Source organism: Sorex fumeus, unplaced genomic scaffold, assembly GCF_029834395.1.
Source record: "Sorex fumeus unplaced genomic scaffold, SorFum_2.1 ptg000122l, whole genome shotgun sequence".
In the NCBI taxonomy this organism is placed as follows: Eukaryota; Metazoa; Chordata; class Mammalia; order Eulipotyphla; family Soricidae; genus Sorex; species Sorex fumeus.
The window spans coordinates 36,505,747-36,526,970 of record NW_026606179.1 but is presented as its reverse complement, the minus strand read 5'-3'; positions in this window follow the sequence as shown (position 1 = coordinate 36,526,970).

Genomic DNA, 21,224 nt, shown 5'->3' with positions numbered 1-21,224 from the left:
GAATATTACTAAAATGTGCAGGTGGGCAATAGAACAAAATGAGGCATAAGTTTGGTGGAATACAAACAGTAGCTCAGGCTAAGTCAGAAGTCTAGCATCCAATCATTTAGGTCCCCTGGGCCTAATGATCAGGTGCAAATCCCAAACTTTCTTCTGAGCAATGATCTGCCCACTACAGGGTAAGAGGAATCTAAAACTGGGTTAACTTGAGCTTCAATTTCCTATCTATGACATAGGAATATAATGAAAACATAAGTGAACCCAATGATAATTGATGGGAGATGGAAATTTGGGGGCCAGTGTCTGGAAAGGGATCCCTATCATGGTTCTCCTGGTTACTAACATGTGTCTCCTGTTGCTCCATCTTATGCCCACCAGTGTCACCCCCCATTCAAGTGGTCTTCTAACAGAGGTGATGAAATGAAAACTTGCTAGTAGGCGTGGCCCCTTAGTGATATTAGAAAATGCATATGTCAATGTTCTTTAGGTTTCAGGTGATGGCTACTGAAGTCAAATTGTTTTAAGCAAAGTGGGCATTTACCCCTTTAAATAAGTGCCAGTTTTTAGGATGGGATGGGGTGATGGCTTCAGGTATGGCTGGCACCAGGGAATGAGAAGGGCGTTATGAAGACAGTCTTTCTATCTCAACTTCTTACCTCTATTTTCCCTGCAGTGACTTTAATATCAGGCAGTCAGGCACTATGTCTTTCTTTGGAGTGGTTGGCAGCTCCTTTAAGCTAGCACTCACTGCATTTTAAAAAGGCTCCTTGCAAAAGTGTCTGCCCTAGAGGCAGGTGGGGGGTGGAGGGGTGGCATGAGGGAAACTGGGGACATTGATGATGGAAAATGTACACTGGTGAAGAGACAGATGTTGGAGCATTGTATGACTGAAACCTAACCATGAACAACTTTGTAACTGTAAGTCACAGTGGTTCAATAATGAAGAAAGAAAGAGAGAAAGAGAAAAAGAAGTATAAAAATAAATTAAAAGGCTCCACCAGGAATAATTCCTAAGTGCAGATCCAGGAGTAACCCCTAAGCATTGCTGGGTTATGGCCCAAAATTTAAAAAAAAGAAGAAGAATAAAAAAATTCTCCTTGCTCCAAAGAATTGTAGAAATACAGAACAGCTAACTATGGTGAAGTTAATGAGGTGTCTTACTTGCCAAGCCAAGAGCATGCTCTTCACCTGATGACTTGACTTGATCCTATTACTCATCGATTTGCTCAAGCAGGTGCTCGTAACGTCTCCATTCGTCCCTGTTGCTTGTTAGTGTAGCCCAATGGTGCCTGCTTGTTCTAGGAACATGAAGAGCCTCAAACTGATTGTTCAGGGTCTTGACGAAGAAGTCTGACCATCTCGTAGGTGGGTGGCCACACGATCTTTTGATGTCCCATGGAATCCATTCGGTAATGGCTCTAGTCCCGTGGTCATCTCCAAATCTCATTACGTGTCCAGCCCATCTAATTTTCAATGTCTTGGCAAACAAGACAGCGTCCCTGATTCTTGATCGTCAATGGAGGTCAGAACTCTGGATTCTTTTTCTCACTTGAGTGAAGTGTGATACTCCAAGCATAGCTCTTTCATTTCCTCTTTGGGAGACCCGAATAGCATTCTCATCCTGTTTTCGTAGGGCCCAGGTCTTTGAGGTGTATGTTAATGCAGGAAGAACAGTGGAATTGAAAATATGTGCCCAGAGCTGGAGGTTCTTCATCCTCTTAGCCTCCACTACCTCCGCTACCCAGTTGCCGCCACGCTCCAGGACACTTTCTGGACACATCTTAAGACACTTAATATCCATCTTCCAAGATTACCGCACCATATTTGATAGGGTTCAAATATGGTTTGAACAATGGGAACACCTGCAAGGGCGAATAGAGGCTGCCTTAAAAGCCTCTATCCCTCTTGGAGACCCTGGCAAGCTACCGAGAATATCCCACCCGCACGGCAGAGCCTGGCAAGCTATCCATAGTGTATTCGATATGCCAAAACCAGTAAAGAACCTGCTCTCGGGGGACAAAAGGACTGTATCATCATGAATGGGTCACCCTCCCTGGGAAGTCAAAACTTGCTTATCAGAAGACAGGGAAATACTAAGACACACAAAACAGAGTTGTCCAATTGACCTATTTAAAAGAAGGAAAAACCAAGAGATAAAGGATAACCAGCTGTCCCAGCAGTGTTAGAACATGCCCCACTTTGTCTCGTATCAGTGATGAGAGACCACATAGCAGGGACTAGAAGTTCCTAAAAGAGTTTCCACCAGTAAGAGCTACTTCTTTATTCCTACAGGAAATTACGAATTCAGACTAAGACATCTAGTGGAGGAATGTAGCAGTCAAAACAAGCAAAGGAAAGCAAGGGGGGAAAAAACCCAGCTGTGTGTGTGGGGGGGGGGGATAGGAGTGACACCCAAATCTATCAGTCTTTCCTTTTAAGGACCTTTAAAAAATGTTACAGACTTAATGGGCCAGAGAGTTAGTACAACGGGAAGGATGCTTGCCTTGCACATGGTAGAACTGGCTCCAATCCCCCAATATCCCATATGGTCCCTGATCCCTGCCCGGTGTGATCCCTGAGCACTACTAGGGGTGGACCAAAAATCAAAATTAAAATAATCAAAATGTTACAGACATAAAAGATCACACACACACACACACACATGCAAAGAGAACCATACAGTTGAAGCTACAGGTGTTTAATACAAGTATCTGCAAAACTTAATATTATGTCAGCTCCATTCATGGCTAAATTTATGATTCCATTAAATTCTATGATGTTGGAAAACCCATTTGTGGAGCAGCTATTTCTCCCTTTTCAGGAATCCCAAGGTGGCCCATAAGGGTCAAGAAATCTTGATCAGGGGCTGGAGCGATAGCACAATGGGTAGGGAGTTTGCCATGCACGCAGCAGACTTGATCTGATTCCCAGCATCCCATATGGTCCCCTGAGCACCACCAGGGTGGTGTATGAGCCAGGAGTAATTCCTGTTCATCGCCGGATGTGACCCCCCCTCCCCCGCCAGAAAAAGCAAAAAAAAAAAAAAAGAAATCTTGACCATCATAAATGTAACAGGGCATGCACCAATAAATCAAAGGTGAAAAAAATATTTTTAAAAATCTCCTCCACCATCATCATGACATTAAGATGTGGAAGGCCAGTTAATGCCTGGGATGTGATAACAGCCAAGGTCCCCAGGGGGAGGGTTGTCGAATGGTCCAAACAGTGCTCCACGTGGGATGGTGACTGGCCAGAGAGACAGCAGCCCCAGAGGGAATCCTAGTGGCATCCAGCCCCCACTCAAGTCGCCCCCCTCCCCTTTGGGTGGCTTAAGCCCTGCCCGGCTCTCAGCGCCTCCATGGCTGAGCCCTTACTTGGCTTCTAAGCCCCGATCATAGCAACAGCCCTGAGGCCAGACCCCTAATTGCTAGCTCCTTCTAAGTGCCAGGGGAAAAAAAAAAAGGAAAAAAAAAAAAAACCTCCTTCACCCTCCACCTCCTCCCTGCCACAAGCCCAGGAGGTCAGGCAGGTTCAAAAGGTGAAATAAATGAATCTTTACACATTATAAGGACCCCAGCCACATTCTCTATGGCATTAGTGCCTGAAATGGCAGCAAGTAAAAGCAGGTGTGCGGGCGCCCTGTCAGCTAACGACGCTGATAAGCCTGCCATGCCTGGTTCTGCTTCATTTCAAACAGACTGCTGGAGAAAAAAAAAGAGGGGAAAGCCGGAGCAGAAATAATTGCTGGAGCTTCCAGCGAGCAGGGAGCGCCTGCAGGCAGAGATCAAGGCGCCTGATTTCATCGTCTTCCTTTTATTTCTATAACCTTAAACGTTCTGCTATTATAAAAGTCATCATGTCAGCTTTCTCTCCAGCCTCTCCGGCTGCCCATTTTCAAATTGTATCAATTGGGAAGGCTTTGGGGCTGGAGGATTTTCATCTTGATTTATGGTTTCTGGGCTTGAAAGATGAAGCTCACCCCACCGACTCGAGTCAAGCTCTGCGGAGTTAGTCCGTCTTGGGCGTGTTCGCCCGCGAATCCTCCAGAAACCGTTCCCGGGGACCCTCCGTGACTCGCTCTCTCACTCGCTCTTTTACATGAGAGCTGTGAAAGCCAATTGCAAGTGAAGAGCATTTATCATGAATCTCCAGCTCAAGAGGGTGAAGGCGGGGTGTGCGTATGGAGGGGGGTTGGGGGCGTTGGTCTTTGGTTCTCTGCAGTCCTTTGCACACTGATGGACTTGAACATTGAACGAATACTGGCTTCAAAAAGGGGCAGTGGCAGAGGGCTGAGCCTGGGAGACGCTCAAAGGATGGAGGCCCTGGGTTTGATCACCAGCATCACGTATTCCCATGAGCACTGCTGGGAGAGGACCTCCCCGAGGCATATCCCCCAGCCCTGAGCACAGCTGGGTTTGAAACACCTCCCCCCGCCCAAACAAATTTTTAAAAAAAGACAGGGGGCTAAGTGGTTTGGAGCAAGGTGCTTTTTTTTTTAAAATTTTTGACTTTTGGGTCATACCCAGCAATACTCAGGGGTTATTTCTGGCTCTGCACTCAGGAATTACTCCTGGTGATGCTTGGGTGACCATATGGGATGCCGGGGATTGAACCTGGGTCAGCCACGTGCAAGGCAGTGCAAGGCAAACACCCTACCCGCTGTGCTATCTATCGCTCCGGCCCCTGGAGCAAGGTGCTTTTAAGGTAATTTTTGTTTTTTCCTTTTTGGATCACACCCTGCAATTCCTGGCTCTGCACTCAGGAATCAACTCCTAGCGGACCATATGGGATGCTGCGAATTGAATCCTGGTCGGCCATATGCAAGGCAAACGCCCTACCGGCTGTACTATCGCTCCAGCTCCTAAGGTACTCTCTAAGTACAGAGGCAGAGAAAGCTGACCCATGCTGGCCTTTGAATGGGAGAACTGCATAAATGGTAAAAAATAAGTAAAAGAAAAATAGACAGTCCCCAGGTGGAACTCGGCACTCAGGAAGAGCTCACCTATTGATCTTCAACTTCTGAGTTGCACCCTCTGAAGATCATGATTTAAATGTGATGCCAGAGACTGAGGGATAGGATAGGGGTTAAGGCTCTTGCCTTGCATGTGACTGACCCAGGTTTGATCCCTGGCACCACAAATGGATCTCTAAGCATCCCCAGAAGTCATCCCTGAGAACAGAGCCAAGAGTAACCCCAACTATATTTCCCCTCACAGCGGGTGGGAGGCAGGAGCTGAGGTGACACCAGACACAGAGAAAAGGGGGGCTTCCCACTTCATCAGGTGACGCTCGTGTGGTTATGGAGGTGAGTTGGAAGCTATATAGTGGAGGCCACAGGTTCATTCCTATGATGAGCCCTTTTTTCATTGTAAGAATCCAGGGGCCAGAGCAACCCCAATGCAGTTCACTCACTTTATCAGTTAATCAGACACTTGCACCAGGAAGGTGTGGCAGGTGAGGGGTGGGGGTGGGGGTATCCCACAATGGATATGGCAAAGACAAAGACGAATAAGACCTCATCTACACATTTTCCCTGGAACACTGCCGGGGTTCCCCATAGCCCCCTGCCCTAATCCCTTCCAATTAATCTAAGTGTGCTGATTACAGGCCTATTGAGTTACACCAAGGCCTCAGAAAGGAGGCTGTCATCCCCAGAAAGAGGAGCTGTCCACAGCCAAGAAGCCAGGGCAAGAAATAAAGCTCAGGGAAGGAGAGAGGGAGGGAGGGAGGCAGCTGAGAGAGAGTGGGGGGGAGAAAAAGAGGGAGGGAGGGAGGGAGGGAGAGAGAAAGAGAGAGAAAGAGAGGGAGGGAGGGAGGGAGGGTTAGGGAGAGAGAAGAGAGAGAAAGAAAGGGAGGGAGGGAGAAAGAGGGAGAGAGAGAGGAGAGAAAGAGAGGGAAGAGAGGGAGTTAGGGAGAGAGAAGAGAGAAAGAGAGGGAGGGAGGGAGGGGGAGAGAGAGAGAGAGAGAGAGAGAGAGAGAGAGAGAATGCTAATTGTGCCGGGACCGACCAACAGGCTTGACAGAAAGTGTCTTCATTGAGAAATCACGATCTGAAGTCCCCCTTGTTCCTTCAGAAACAGGAGGAGAGGCAGGAGGAAGCCTGACAGGAAGTGAGGATTCGAGACTTCAAATACAAACATTATGAAAAACAAGCAACATCTGCAAACAGTAAGTACTTATTTATATTTTATGGAGTGTGCGCTTGGGAACCTGACAGGTTTTTAAACAGAGACCAGATTAGGCCCCTTCACAGGCGAGAATGGCCCTTTTTAAGAGGCCCTCCCTCCCCCGGCAGGCCTGCTGGCCTCAGGTGAGCCCTGACCCCTCCCCCGACCTGGCCTAACGCATCCCACATGGGCCCTGCTCCCTGCAGCCGCCTTCTTTGCGCCCCTGCCAGGCCGGCTCGGGCTGAGCATTCAGCCCGCCTCTCCCTCAGCTCACAGAGCCGCTTTGAACTTTTCCCTTTTGAACAAATAGGAAGGGGACCTGCCAGGAAACAAGTGCCTGGAATCATAGAAAAAGAGTGCGCGGCCAATAAATAAATAAGCCTCAAATAAATAAATAAATGGGCAAGAGTCCCCAGCAAATAAAAGGCCCCCTTCCTCGGCTCCCAGGGAGTGCTGTGCATTTGGTGCATTTGAGAAACTTGAAAATAAAAACAATGGAAGACTCCCCGCTCCCTTTCTCTCTCCTCCCCCAGACCCCCCCCCTCAAAGGATGAACCCTTTATTTTTTGACAACGCATAAGAGGCAGTTGGCAGGTACGGTGAGCTCGGCACCATGAAATATTTAGTAAGGCAATAACGACTCCCCGGACAGCTTAAGAAAACCGCGATTATATTCCGAGAGAAAGCCACGAGCAAACAGAAGGGGGGAAATACAAAGAAAGATAAAGGCGGGCCTTTCATCAAGACTTCCTGTCCAATAATGCAGCCAGGCTTGATCCATATGTTTTGAGAAAAATCAAAGTGTCACAACTATCCAAAATGTCAATAGCTCCGGTAAGGAATATTGTCTAACATTTTCTATTACACCGTTCAAGAATTTGCCTCCCAGCACAATTTGGAAGAAGAAACCTCTTTTATTTCGAGAACACTCAAAGGGAAGAAAGGAGGGGTGGGGGGAGGAATGGCAGCCGAACAAGGCGCATTTCAGGGCCGCGTGTAACACAATCACGCTCTGGGCTCCCGGGCCCGTCTGGAAGGCGCTCCTCGATGAAAGTGCTTTGTCCTCCACACCTCGCCTGTGTTCTGGCCTTTCTTCACAGACACTCTTGCAAAGGCACTTCCTGGACAGTGGGATGGAACCGAGCGATCTCCCTGCACTGGGAAACTGGAGAAGTCCCACTTTCAGCAGCCTCAGTATTTAGATAATCCTGCATAATGACTTCAGGGCAAAGTCTGGAAAGTTCCACGGCTCCTCGACATGTTAGCAGCTGGCTGACCTGCTTTGGGGAGGGGTGGTAGGGGGAATCTGGATGGTGGAGGGGTAGGGGTGGGGGGTGAGGAATAAAGGCTTCAGGATAGAAACAAGCAATTTATTGCTGCCTTGGGAAATGGAACCCAAACGCACCTCCTTGCCGTGGGAGCAGCCCAACGGTAGCCAGCTGGACCCCTGGCTGCCCCTCTCCGTTGGACTGACTGACCGCCTCCACTGCCTGTAGCTTCCAGAAGGGAACAATCGCATGCGCAGAAACAGCTGCTGGCTGGTGGAATCTTAAACAGAATGAAACCGGCCTCCGACAATCAATAGGACTGACAAATTAATCTCTGTGAATACACTGTAGCCAGCTTCAAGGCTGGGAGTCCCTCAAATCATGGCTTCATTAAAACTGAGACTGGGGTGCCCATCCGCTGGGATTTTTGCCTGGTCACCTCCCCGGGGAGAGAGCTCGGATTAGCCAAACGATTTGCTTCTTCAACGTACAAAGATCCCGTGGCCCTGAACTTACTCCTTTCACTCCCCGCTCTGCTTCAGAACAAATACTCTTGCCAAGTGTTGGGGAGATGCCCTTAACCTAGTTAGAGAGAGGGAGGTGGTTGTGGGGTGGGGCAGGGAGCAGGCAAAGGCGGTGGGGGTCTTCACTGCTGCTCAAACTCTGAGTTTTGATTTGCAGTTATTTGGAAGCATGGAGTAAGGGCAACACTCCGTACTAAGGTGTCAATGGGCTAGTTCATTTTTTGCTTAAAGAATAGCAAGGAGACGTGGGGACTCCCATGGCCTCCCCAAGGGTCCTTAATTGAGGGGTGGGTGGGAGGCTCACATCCAAGGCTGAAACTCACCCTGTCTACACCAAGACTCTGTACTGAGATGTTTTGAACGTCACCCATAGCCTCTACTGCCTACTGCCTGCGCTCTGCCCTCCCATCCCCCAGCCTACCCTTCCCTTAATTCGGCACCTGCAGGTTTAATAACCTTGCAAAGCTGAGGGACCTTTTGGAAGTGGGGACTAGTGGGCACTGTGGCTATTACTGTCTTGCTATTGGGCAACCGAGTTCTCACCTACTCACTGCCAAGCCTGGGGTCATCTCACCTGCCAGGATCCAGTTCTTGCATCCTGCCCCTCTGCAAAAAAGCAGCTTCTGAGGGCAGGAAAGGCCTAGATTTTCTAGACTCGCCCCTCTGTGGCATCAAGATCCCTACTGAACTCAGCTCCAACATACGGATGGAGGTACCGGGACACCAGGAACATCAGAGCCACAGACAAAATGCCACGGCTTCCTTCCCAAGTCTCAGCCAGTAAACAGTCGCAGAAATCGACAGTCACAAGGGTATAATTGTCATTAGTATGTAAATTTTAAAAGCTCAGTCAAAAATATCAATACCTCCCACTTAATTTATTACTATATAAAGATGGATGGTAGTGAACTATAGCATTGATTTTCAGAGCCCTTAAAAAAAATAAACTGCAAGGAAGAAAATAGTCAAAGACAACCTAACACTAAATGCTCTGTCTCAAAACTGAATCACTGTGCTTTTCACACACACACACACACACACACACACACACACACACACACACACACCAACACCCCTTTCAGAAAATACTGTATCCACAGTCTGTGTAGCTTGATGGTATTGAATGGCCTTTTCTGAAAATGGAGACATGGACCAGGCTGCTTATGTAAAGAGCCTCAGCGATGGATTAAATGTAAAGATGGGTTAGCATTTTTACGGTATCGACAGCAAACCATTAGGCAGCCACGTCCCAGTCCCAACCCTGAGAGGAAATCGAAGGCAGCTCCCTGGCAAGATGGGGCAGGGCATCCAATCAGCCTTCTGGCTTCAGTGAGCCAGGCTGCCCCCATCTTCCGAGGTGGGGGTGGGTGGGCAGACTCATGACATCCCCTCCTGTTGACTCCGATGTTCATAGGTTGGGTCATGACCACCAAGCAAATAAGTGGATTCATCATGGTGTTTAGAACTGTCGGGGACAGCCAGCAACCCTGGAACCAGGCCTCTGTGGGAATGACAGAGACATCAAAACAGCAGCAGCCCTGGAGCCCAGATGGGACAGATCGGGTCTCTGGTGTTGGCCCTTTCAGATGTTTGCATCTAGACAACGGGAGAAGAGGTGGGCAGTGACGGGGAGAGAGCGAACGAAGAAGAACGGTGAAGGCTGCAGCGGGCTTTGATTCTCGCACGTGGGACTGGGCTCCGGGTCTCCCCATTCAAGCAGGCAGAGGCTTTCTGTGTCCAGGAGAGAGATGACCTCTCTTGACATCTTCAGGAAAGTCACAGTCACAGCTTCCATAAGAACAGAAAAGCCTGAGGCTGGAGTGGTAACACAATGGGTAGGGCGTTTGCCTTGCATGCGGCGAACCGGGTTCAATTCCCAGCATCCCATAGGGTCCCCGAGCACCACCAGGAGTAATTCCTGAGTGCATGAGCCAGGAATAAGCCCTGTGCAATGCTGGGTGTGACCCAAAAAGCAAAAGCAAAAACAAACAAACAAACAAAACCCAGAAAAGCCAGGTTTTATGGCAAAAAAGAGAAAGATGTGATTTTCCCATTTCCTGAAGTTCCAGACTTTGTTCTCTTCCACAAACCCTGTTGAATGTAGCGCTGCTGTCTTGGACTTTCTCAGGGCATCTGGGAAACTTCGCTTCTAGAGATGGTTCACCAACACTGAGGCTGGAAGTCCAGCACAAGTCCCTTACATTCATCCGTCTTCAAATAAGCTCCTTTACTTGATCCAGAAACATTTTGTCCAGAAAACCCCTATCTCCAATAAGTGCTGTTCATCAGGGTCGCTGCCATTAGGTTGATCTTTCTCATTTATCAGGATGCTTCTGCTCTCTCCACCAGCAGACAGTTTCTCGGGCTCGCTTTGCTCTGGAAGAGGGGCCACGGTTCTAAATGAACATCAAGTTGCTAGCTGTCTTCTTGCTGTAATTAGATTTAGTTCATTATCTTTCATTTCAATAAAATCACAGGAAAACACCAGGATGTAAATGTGTAGGCTAATTGCTTATGGAAATTCAGGTGTCATCCTCCTCGGTATAAATTTACCCCTTGCAGGAGGAGGACACAGTTGTGTCATTACCATGGAATTTTACAACAATATGTAATTATAGAGAGAAGCAGGTGTAATTAGCAAGTCTTTCCACAAAGCAGGTAGCATTCTTGGTTAAATATTTACAGCTGCGCAAACAGCCGGTAATAATGAGTGTTTTTCTCAGCCACACGTTACAGAACATCCAACAAATATTATGCAAAGTGGTCATTATCAGCCCAGCGGAGCACAGCTCTGCCTTCTTCTTACTTGCAAGAAATGCTTCTGCCGTGGTTTTGCAGGATGGCACCCGGGCTGAGTCGGCAGTCAGTGTAGTTTCGAGGGTGACGAAAACAGGTAACTAAGAGCTTTTCCTCATTTTTTTTTTTCCTGCAGAGAGGAGCAATTAAAGCAGCATCTTTCAAGATGACATCAACTGGGAGTCATCGGTTCAGAGAGAGAAAACGCCTCGCTTGTTTTCCTGCCTTTTCTTGCTCCCCTTTTCATCCAAAAGAAACCCACGACCCACCACCGAAGAGATGCAGAGAGCTACGGAGATGCCCAAAGCGGCAGGCAGGCTGACACCAAACCGCCTAAGGGTGAGCCTGACCCGCAGCTGTTGCACAAAATAGAATCATCAGGACCCACCCCGGGCAAACACCCTCTGAGGCTCTTTATTACCAAATGATGTGAACTTTGACCCAACCTGAGCCAAATTTAATATTTTCTCCCAAATATTTAAGAAATTCATTGTCAGGCCTGAGAGGAGTCAAGGAGTCTGCGAGCCGTAATTTGACATCTGAATTATTCTGAGGCTAATACGGAAAGCTATTCACAAGCTTATTTGGAGACGTGTCAATCAAGGTATAACTGTGTGGGGAAGATGGACTGGGGCCTAGAAGTGCAGATCGCTTCCAGGGAACCGCAAAATAAAAGGGAAGCGAGTGCTGATGAATAGGTTACGTCTTCATTCCTGATGCTGACATTTTTTTTTTCTTTCTTATTAGAAAGTCCAGACCTAGCAGAGTCGTGTCCCAGGGATGGGGTTTTTCTCCACACCTGTAAAAACATTTTAACGTTTATTAAAAATGATAACCATAAACCACAAACATGGTGTCGGAACTCGCCTCTGCTCATTTCAACGCGCTGATTAAGATTTTAAGCAACGCTTCTAAATTAGACTGTCAGGCCGCTGTCCCCCGCGCAGGGCGGAGGTTCTGATCTCACGCGGGCTTGTTCAAGCAAGCAGCCTTTCTGAGTTGATTGTGAGCCGGACTAGTTAGGGTCAGTGTTCTTTTATTCATTTTTCGTGAGAGGGGGAGTGAGGCGATTAGCCCTGATGACAGTGAGATGTGGTCCAAAATAAAATGGCTGTCTCTGATATTCTCCTTTCCAGGTATCTCCCTGCTGACAAGTAACAATGTTAATTGCCCATTGCTAGGACCTGAAAGATGTCAGAATTTTAATTATGTAAATTCAGAGTCATTTTGTTCCTATGAGCAAAATATAATAATAATAATAATAACATTATTATTTTGGGGCTGCAGTGATAGCACAGTGATAGCACAGTGGTAGGGTGTTTGCCTTGCACGACTCAAGTTCAATTCCTTCGCCCCTCTCAGAGAGCCCGGCAAGCTACCGAGAGTATCTCGCCCGCATGGCAAAGCCTGGCAAGATTCCCGTGATGTATTCGATATGCCAAACACATTAACAACAGTCTCACAATGGAGACATTACTGGGCCCGCTAGAGAAAATAGATGAACAATGGGAGGACAGTGCCTTATTATTATTGGGGCTGGAGCAATAGCACAGTGGGTAGGGCATCTGCCTTACACGCTGCTGACTGGGCTGACCCGGGTTCAATTCCTCCATCCCTCTCAGAGAACCCTGCAAGCTACCAAGATTATCTCGCCCCCATGGCAAATCCTGGCAAGCTACCCATGACATATTTGATATGCCAAACACAGTAACAACAAGTCTCACAATGGAGACGTTACTGGTGCCCACTCAAGCAAATCGATGAACAACGGGAGGACAATGCTACAGTGTTATTATTATTATTATTATTATTGGGACTGGAGCGATAGCACAGAGAGTAGGGCATTTGCCTTACAAGCGGCCAACATGGCCGACCCAAATTCGATTCCTCTGCCCCTCTCGGAGAGTCTGGCAAGTTACCGAGAGTATCTCGCCCACACAGCAAAGCCTGGCAAGCTCCCCGTGACGTATTCGATATGCCAAATACAGTAACAAGAAGTCTCACAATGGAGACGTTACTGGGCCCACTCGAGAAAATCAATGAACAATGGGAGGGCAGGAGGATTATTATTATAATTATTATTGTTATTGTTTACAACTGGTCTTTTCTTTCGAGGGGACATTGCTCCTGGCTTAAAATCTGGGTAAACTTCTCTGTGAAGCCTGTGGTATGTCAGAGGAACAAGATGCCCCCATCTTTGCCTCCATCACAACAGAGGGATGACTTTTCTCTTAAAAGACAAAGGAACCTGGTCTTTGATGATCTATTTCTCCTGGCCTTATTCTTGGCAGACTTGACAGCCAGTGAGCTTGGTCGCATCTGCTAATGTAGAAGGTTCTAGAATGGATGATGCTGCAGTAGGCAGTGCCTCAGAGTCAAATTCCTATGAAGGCTGGATTATTACCCAATAATATGATATCAAACACCTTCAACCCCACCTAAGTTGGAAATGTTTTCAACTCACCATAAAAACTCGAGGAAAGTTCTCTAGGCTGAAAACTTTCCTCAGAAAGCTATGGAGGGGCTGGAGTAATAGCACAGCAGGTGGGGCATTCGCCTTGCAGGCGGCCGACCCATGTTCGATTCCCAGCATCCCAGCATCCCAGCATCCCCGAAGCACCGCCAGGGGTAATTCCTGAGTGCAGAGCCATGAGTCACCTCTGTGCATCACTGGGTATGACCCAAAAAGGAAAAAAAAAAAAAGAAAGAAAGCTTTGGAGAGTTCCAGAAACTTTTGTGTTCCAGAAGAAGTCTTTATGCCAGAAACACACTCTCCCTGGCTCTGGGTCCTATCCGGGCCTGAGTGTCTACAGCAGGAAGATTCACTGGCTGACCAGGGTACTCTCATGTTTTGGGGGCATCAGAGTGGACTTGATCTCATCCTCTCTCAGCTAGAACATAGAATTTTATTATATTAAAATAAACAGTGATACTGTAGGGACACGAATTTAAATTTTGTTTATGTTTGAAGATAAAAGAGGAGACTAGGGAAAAAAACTTGCTTCAGAATCTATCGCCTAACTCTCACTCCCCTCCCCGAATACCCCAAACTTTGAGGTAGGGGTGAGTCAAGTGCTTTCTTTGCTGGGCAACAGTGTAGCCAGAGAGTTTGAGAAAGTCTGGAGTCCTCTGACCTTTAGCAATTCCTGATCTGGGGCCTCTTTTCCTGTTCCCTAGTCTGACATAAAATTAAAGTGAGCTGAACTCTAAAATGAAAGTAAAATCACCAAGGGATTTTAATTATGTAAATTCAGAGTCATTTTATTCCTATGCTCTTGCCAATGGGGTAAGTTAAATGCAGAGGAGTTGGCGGGGCAGGAGAGAAAGCGCGAGGCCGGAGAGCCATGGAAAAAGGGCAGGAGAGAGGGGAGCTTCACAAGTAGGTCAACTCCGAAGCCAAGGAAACAACTTGCCAAATCTTATCTGCAAGGGAAAGAGACCGTATCCCCAAACACCCCAAAATCAACACACCACAATCACTGTCACTGTCCTCCCATTGTTCATCGATTTGCTCGAGCAGGCCCAGTAACATTGTGAGACTTGTTACTGTGTTTGGCATATCGAATACATCACGAGTAGCTTGCCAGGCTTTGCCATGCGGGCGAGATACTCTCGGTAGCTTGCCGGGCTCTCCGAGAGGGGCAGAGGAATCGAACCCAGCTCAGCTGGGCTGGCTGTGCGCAAGGCAAACACCCTCCCCGCTGTGCTATCATTCCAGCCCTACACACCACAATATCAGTAGGATATTGGCTAAATAGACAAAAGAAGCATTTAATAATGAAGTTAGTGCAAATATGCCATGAGATGATACACAAAAGTCAGAAAAGTAACTACCATGTATTGAGAACTTGCTATGTGCTCAAAGTCTTCTCAGATGAGCCTCATCGCAAACTCATTTGCTGATAGACCAGAGTTTGATGAGGGAGCTGGTCTAAAAGCTCCTTGAGAACAGGAAGTAGCTCAGATTTTACTCAATATTGGATCCCCAGATTCTAATACAGTGGATGAATGGAGGATAGATGGATGGATGGACTGATGGATGGATGGACATACAAAAGGACAGATGGATGGACCAATGGACAGACGGATAGATAGGTTTATGGATGAGTGATTTGTAACACCTTGGGTACTCAGACTCCATCCCATGGTACTCCAGGATGACTTCTTGGAGATGGACACAGTGGGCAGCCTAAGGTCACTGGACAGAGACATGAGAAAATAGTCTCCACAGTTGGAACAGCAGGTGCAAAACAGTAAAGCAGAATAAATTTAGTCAATCATTTCCTAGGCTGTTGAGGTGACCTATAAGTGAAGTCGCCCTTTCCCTTCTCTATTTCCCCTTATTCAAAACCAGTATTGCCCCATTAACAGGGACTGGAGGAAATTAGCATCATCCCATTGTCTGCCCACTAGATTCCAGTGGTGCTCTCCCAACCGTGGCCCCCAAGAAAGTATCCACACATGGCCAAAGTTTCTCTGCAGAGGAGCAAATATTCCCTCAACTGAAAACCACTTCTCTGGATGGTATCATTCTTTTCCAGCTATTTGATTATCAACTAAACCTTTAGATGCTGACCACCCCTACATCTTCTTGTCTGGTCCAGACTTAAGCATGAAATGACTTATCATTTAGGAAGTGGGTCTCCTTCCTTTCAAACCACACCCTTCCACACACACACAACCCCTCCAGTTCACTACTTTGTCCCATTGCTTCAAACTCTCTCTTGCATGTCCCCTCTGCTTCCCATTTCCCAGGTCCCCCCATTCCCCAATCAGATGGGCTAAACAACTGCTGACCCACTAGTCTTGCTTGCTCAAACCATGTCTACAGCATCCACTAAGGGACGAACTTGCAAAGTTCCAGGTGTGGTTGCTTTTCTGCTTCTTTCCCACTTGATGGTTCCCAGCGGCTCTTAGAAAAAAGGCCAGATGCCCACCCTAGCAGCAGGCTGGCCTGGTCAAACCTTATCTGTCACTTCAGACTGACCACAGGTCACTCACATCAAGTGGGCCACAAACCTTCAAACATGAGTTCTGTCTGCTGGGGACTCCATTGATCCCATTCATCCTTCGGGACTCTCGCTTGCCCTGGGTTTGGTCTCTCTGCCCTGCTCCATAGGTTCCCTGTTTCCACCCTCTTCTACCTCTCTGCACCACTGTAATCTTTATTATATCACATATTTGCCGCATAAGACCTTTAATGAAGGCCTTCTCTACTGGGACCTGAGCTCTGTGAAGATAAAGATTACCAGGGCCTCGGATACCGCAGTCTACGTCTATACTCAATTCAATGTGGTGGTCACTGAGCACTGGAAATAAGGCAAGCAAAAACTGAGATTATTTTTTCTATGAAACAGTGTTCAGGGGGCCAAGGGCCACGTTTGTGGGCCAATTAGCCCAGTTATGCAAGCCTAATGGTTTTATGTTCAGGTTTAGAAATGTAATGTTTCTTGGGCCCAGTGGTTCTGAGCGTCAGCAGGTACTTAAGAAGGAGTTGGGAGTAGGGTGGGACGCAGAGCATAAACCACCAGGGACTGAATGGTGGCCTCATGTATTTAAGGCATGCTTTCCAGCCCTCTGTGCTATCTCCTCCACCGCTAGATGTGTTCTAACTGTTAAACAAACACTCGATTTTTTATGACAAAGGACAAAAGAAAAAAAGTGTAATGTGAATCATGATATCTTGGTTGTATTAGGGCAAAATAAAATATCTGTATCATCTGCTTCTGTTCCTTTTTTAAAAGTTGCTGCCGGAAGGTATAAAGTTATTCATGTAACCTACTGGTACTGTGGGACAGTACCAGTCTGGACCCAGTGTCCAATCTGGAATGTAGTAGGGATCTGCTTTTATATGTAATTAATAACCAGACAATATATGGCAGAGCCTGGCAAGCTACCTGTGGTGTAATCGATATGCGAAAAATAGTAACAATAATGAACCTCATTCCCCTGACCCCCAAAAGAGCCTCCAGTGCAGCAGCATTGGGAAGGACGAGTAGGGAGAGGCTGCTAAAATCTCAGGGCTGGGACAAATGGAGAAGTTGCTGGTGCCCGCTCAAGCAAATAGATGAATAATGGGACAACAAATGATGCAACTGATGTAATTAATAAACTGAATGAGGAAAACATAGTTGAGGCACAATGTCAGTACAATCTTTGGCTCTGCTGCTTAAAATTCGCTTCTCTTCCTTGTCCATAAGATCTTTTCAGATACAACTCTGCCTGAGTCTGCAGGAACTACCCTTCCACAGCCTCTCTGCCCAGCACTCTCAAACTGCCTTTTATGTCCAGGAAGTCAACTCCAAGTCAGTCCTATTGGATGGTTCTCAAGGCCAGGGTTTGTCATCAATCCATCTGTCATCCATTAACAGGTCCACTACCCATCCATCCACCCATCCATTCATCTACTCATCTATCCATCCATCCACTGACCGACCCACCTATCCATCCATTATCCATTTAATTGTCTACCCATCCACCCACCTATCCAGTCACTGATCATCAACCCATCCACCCACTCTTCCACCCATCCATCCATCCATCCATCCATCCATCCATCCACCCATCCACTGTGTTGGCTCCTGGGTATCCAATAGCAAGAAAAATATGAGCTTCTTCCTGTCCTTGGGGAGTTTTTGACCAGCTTTTCCATCAGACTCTGGGCTTCTGAGAGGCCTGAGTCTTTCATGTCAGAAATGCTGTCCCTAGTTCAGAGTCTGCTCTGTGGTATATACTCTGTAAATGTTTTATAGATAAACTATTGTACTGTCCAATGCCCAGGTCTCACTCTCAAGCTTCATCAGTTGGGGGTGTTTCTCTTCCAACCTTCCCCTGGGGTCCTGGCCTCCCTTCTCCCTTCCCGAGGGGCCCAAGGGAGATGAACTGGCTCAGCCATTAAGTTACCAGTTAGGCTGGGCATTTGCTCAGGGATTACTGGGTTCCTTCCAGAGGAGGATTACCTTGCGTCCAAACCCACCAGCCGTGGGAACGGACCTCCAAATATTTGCTGAGAGTTCCTGACCTTTACCTTCTGTCTCTTGGCCCCACAGCGCCAGTTTCTAAGAGATGACTTCGGTTGACTGGCAGCTCACAGCTCCTCTCTGCATTCGCCTCCCAGCCTCTCAGCTCGTCTCTTCGGTATTCAGACCAGGCCTGGCTGGAAGGGCAATGCCTCTGCTTCGTCACTCTTAATATTAAATAGGGAATGCACACTGCACTCCATGTTGACTCTGCTAAGACCATTCATGCCCTGGGTGGCATCACTTTAATTTGTGTTCTTGCAGGCAAACCATTGTCATAGGAGCACTGGCTGGGAGAATATTGCTTATATTAAAGATCAGGATGGAGGGGAAAGCCAGCTCTGACCTGTAGCTGTGCGGCGCAAGGACTGGCTGTGGGAAAGATAAAACCATTATTGAACATCTGTGAGGAGAGAGAGGATGAGGATGGAAGCAATAGTTTCTGGGAATTCACTGTTTCTCCCAAACCCTGCATCAAGATAAGCCATTTACCTGGGCCACAGACACTGCATGTTGGGGTTCTCCAGGACACAAGAAATATGGCCACGGCTGAGTGAGATGCAGAAGCAGAAAGGAAGAGGTCAGAGTTCCGGAAAGACAGACCCATCCTACTCAGGCTGAGGGGAAGATAGAGGGACACCAGAGTAGACTGTCTCCTTGGAAAAGAGTGTGCAGGAAGGTAACGCCAGAGAGCCTGCTGACCTGGTGAGCTGGGGACCAGACTCCCTAATAAAATAACCTAGTTAAGGATTGGAGAGATAGTTCAGGGGTTAAGGTGTATGCTATGCATGTGGCCAACTCTGTTTCAATCCCCAGCACCACATATGGTCCCCTGAGCAACACCAGGATTGACCCCTGAGCCCACAGCCAGGAGTAAGGCCTGAACGCAGCTGATTGTGGACCATAACCACACAAATAATTTCTCTTCATTGATTAAGGGGCCAGAGAAATAGTACAGTAGGTAAAGTACATGTTGCACATAACTAAACCAGGTTTGATTCATGGCACTGCACAAGCTTCTGTAAGTTCTTCCAGGAGTGAGAGCACAGATCTAGTAGTCAACCCTGAGCACTATTGGGTGTGGCTCAAGAACACCCCCACCACCATGTAAAAAATAGAAATAGTTAAGTTTGGTTTTCAGAGAAATGGCACATAATTTTAACAACTTTATTGAGACATCTTTGATACATAAAATCATAAAATCATACTTGATGTTTTGATTTATGCATCCACTGTTAAAAAAAAGTATCTCTGTAATCGCGCTAAATGACATTTCTCTTCCTCTCTGCAGTGGTTGTTAATGCGCTGTGTTGAGATGATTTACAGTAAGGTCTTATCCTGGTGGCAAAGTTCAAGTAGATAATACAGTGTTAACTGTCACTACCTTGCTGTACAAGTGACAGCCTGAACTCACTCATCGCGCATCACTGGGAATTTGCACCCTTAGACCAAAAGAAAATTCCATTGTCCTGGTATGCATTTACTATGGAATAGTATCTAGTTTTCAAAAAGAAGGCGACCCTGCCCTTTGCAACAACATAGATGAGTCTAGTAGGCCTCTTGTTGGCCAAAGCAGAACCAGATCTACAGACTCTTACTTCCTGTGGAATTTAAACCAATCTCAAAGAGGCAGAGAGCAAAATAGTCATTTCTGGTGATGGCCAATGAGGACGAGGAAGAGAAATGAAGGGGTGTTTGTTAAGGGCACATGACTTGGGTTGCCTCCCAAAGGGTGTTCAGGGAGTCCAGGGCTAGTTCCAATTATTTTTGACCAGTCACACTAGGGTTCAGTGCTTTGTCTGAGAATACTCTTAGGTCCTGGGATTACCTGGCCCACCCCCAGTGATTCTTAGAGGGTCTCGAGGGACACACCTGGTGAGGCTCTGAAGGCTGTGTTGTGTACAAGATTGAAACTGGTCAATATTTGCATATGCCCTAACTCCTGTACTATCTCCCTTGCTTTTCATCTGACATTTTAAAATAGTGGAAAATGCACATAAGATAAAATTTACCATCTAGCCCGTTTTACTTTTTCAGGTTAACAATTGAGTGGCATTAAGTATATTCCCAGTGTCATACAATCACTCTCTTATTTCAGGAAGTTTCTGTTATGCACACAACATCCCATTAGGCTGCCCTACCGAGTCCAGCCCCCAGTAAGTGTTACTCTGCTTTGTCTCAATGAACTGCCTCAACTTGTCTTTAGTACGGACAGAATCACACAAAGAGGCCTTTTGTGTCAGGCTCTCTACAGCAGAATATTCTCAACGTTCCACTTCTTCCACACCAGAACACATCATTTCTACATCCTGGTTCTAAGTGAATCTCCATGGATATCTCTGTTCTGCAGAATCCACAATGAACATCTCTGCTCATCCACTGATAGACCTTCGGGTGTCGTGAATGGAGCCATTTGGGAACATTCTGGAGGAACCCCTGTTTTCAGTTCTGTGCTGCCTATACCTACAAGGGCCACATGGAAACTGCAACTTTGACTGGTGGGGCAATTGCCCACCAGCCATTCTGCAGAACTGTAACCGTATACCACTCTTGAACCCCACCAGGCAGCAGACCACTCATAGTCCTAAGGAGGACAGAGGCTGTAGAGATTTCCCAGTGGACACAGGCCAGTCCCACAGAGAATCACATGCAGGGACCAAGAGGGAGCCAAGTGTTGAGGATGGCATCTTATGGGAGAAGAGGTTCTATCTCCGGCAGTGGGCATAGAGGTGAGGGCTGTGTTTGTGGGTGAACTTGTTTGGCTTGTTTGGGAGTGTGTATTTGAATTTTTAGGGAACTTATCCTGCTCTAAGCATTTTTTATAAAAATGTAAAGATGATTTCATCCTCACAAGTGGACTCAGAGAGGAACTGTCCCTTGGTCAAGGTGACCCAGCTGGAGAAGAGGGCTGGAAGACCTCATTTTGCATTAAATACTTTCCTGGCCAACTTTAACCAGCGCCCTACCCCAACTGATCTATGTTTATAATTAGAAAAAAAATAGATATTTTAAGGAAAAATCCAAATAGGTAAGGAGGCAGAGAAGGCCCAGGGGATTGGGGGCTTGTGCCAGGGGATAAAAAGCGAGGACGGTCTTTATCAATTTGGAAAGGAAAGGGCTGCAAATGGGTAAGATGAATGGTGAGGAAAGTTCTTTGTCCAGTCATCTTTTTGTGGGCATTGAGGTTGCTTCCACATTTTGGCTATTGTATTCACTTGATCACTTGACATCCCATTAATCATCGATTTGCTTGAGCGGGCACCAGTAACGTCTCCATTTGTCCCTGTCGTGTGCTAGTGTAGCCCAATGACGTCTATTCATTCTAGGAACACGAAGAGCCTCAAACTGATCGTTCAGGGTCTTGACAAAGAAGTCTGTCCTTCTCGTAGGTGGGTGGCCACACGATCTTTTGACATCCGTGGAATCCAGTTGGTAACGGCTCTAGTCCAG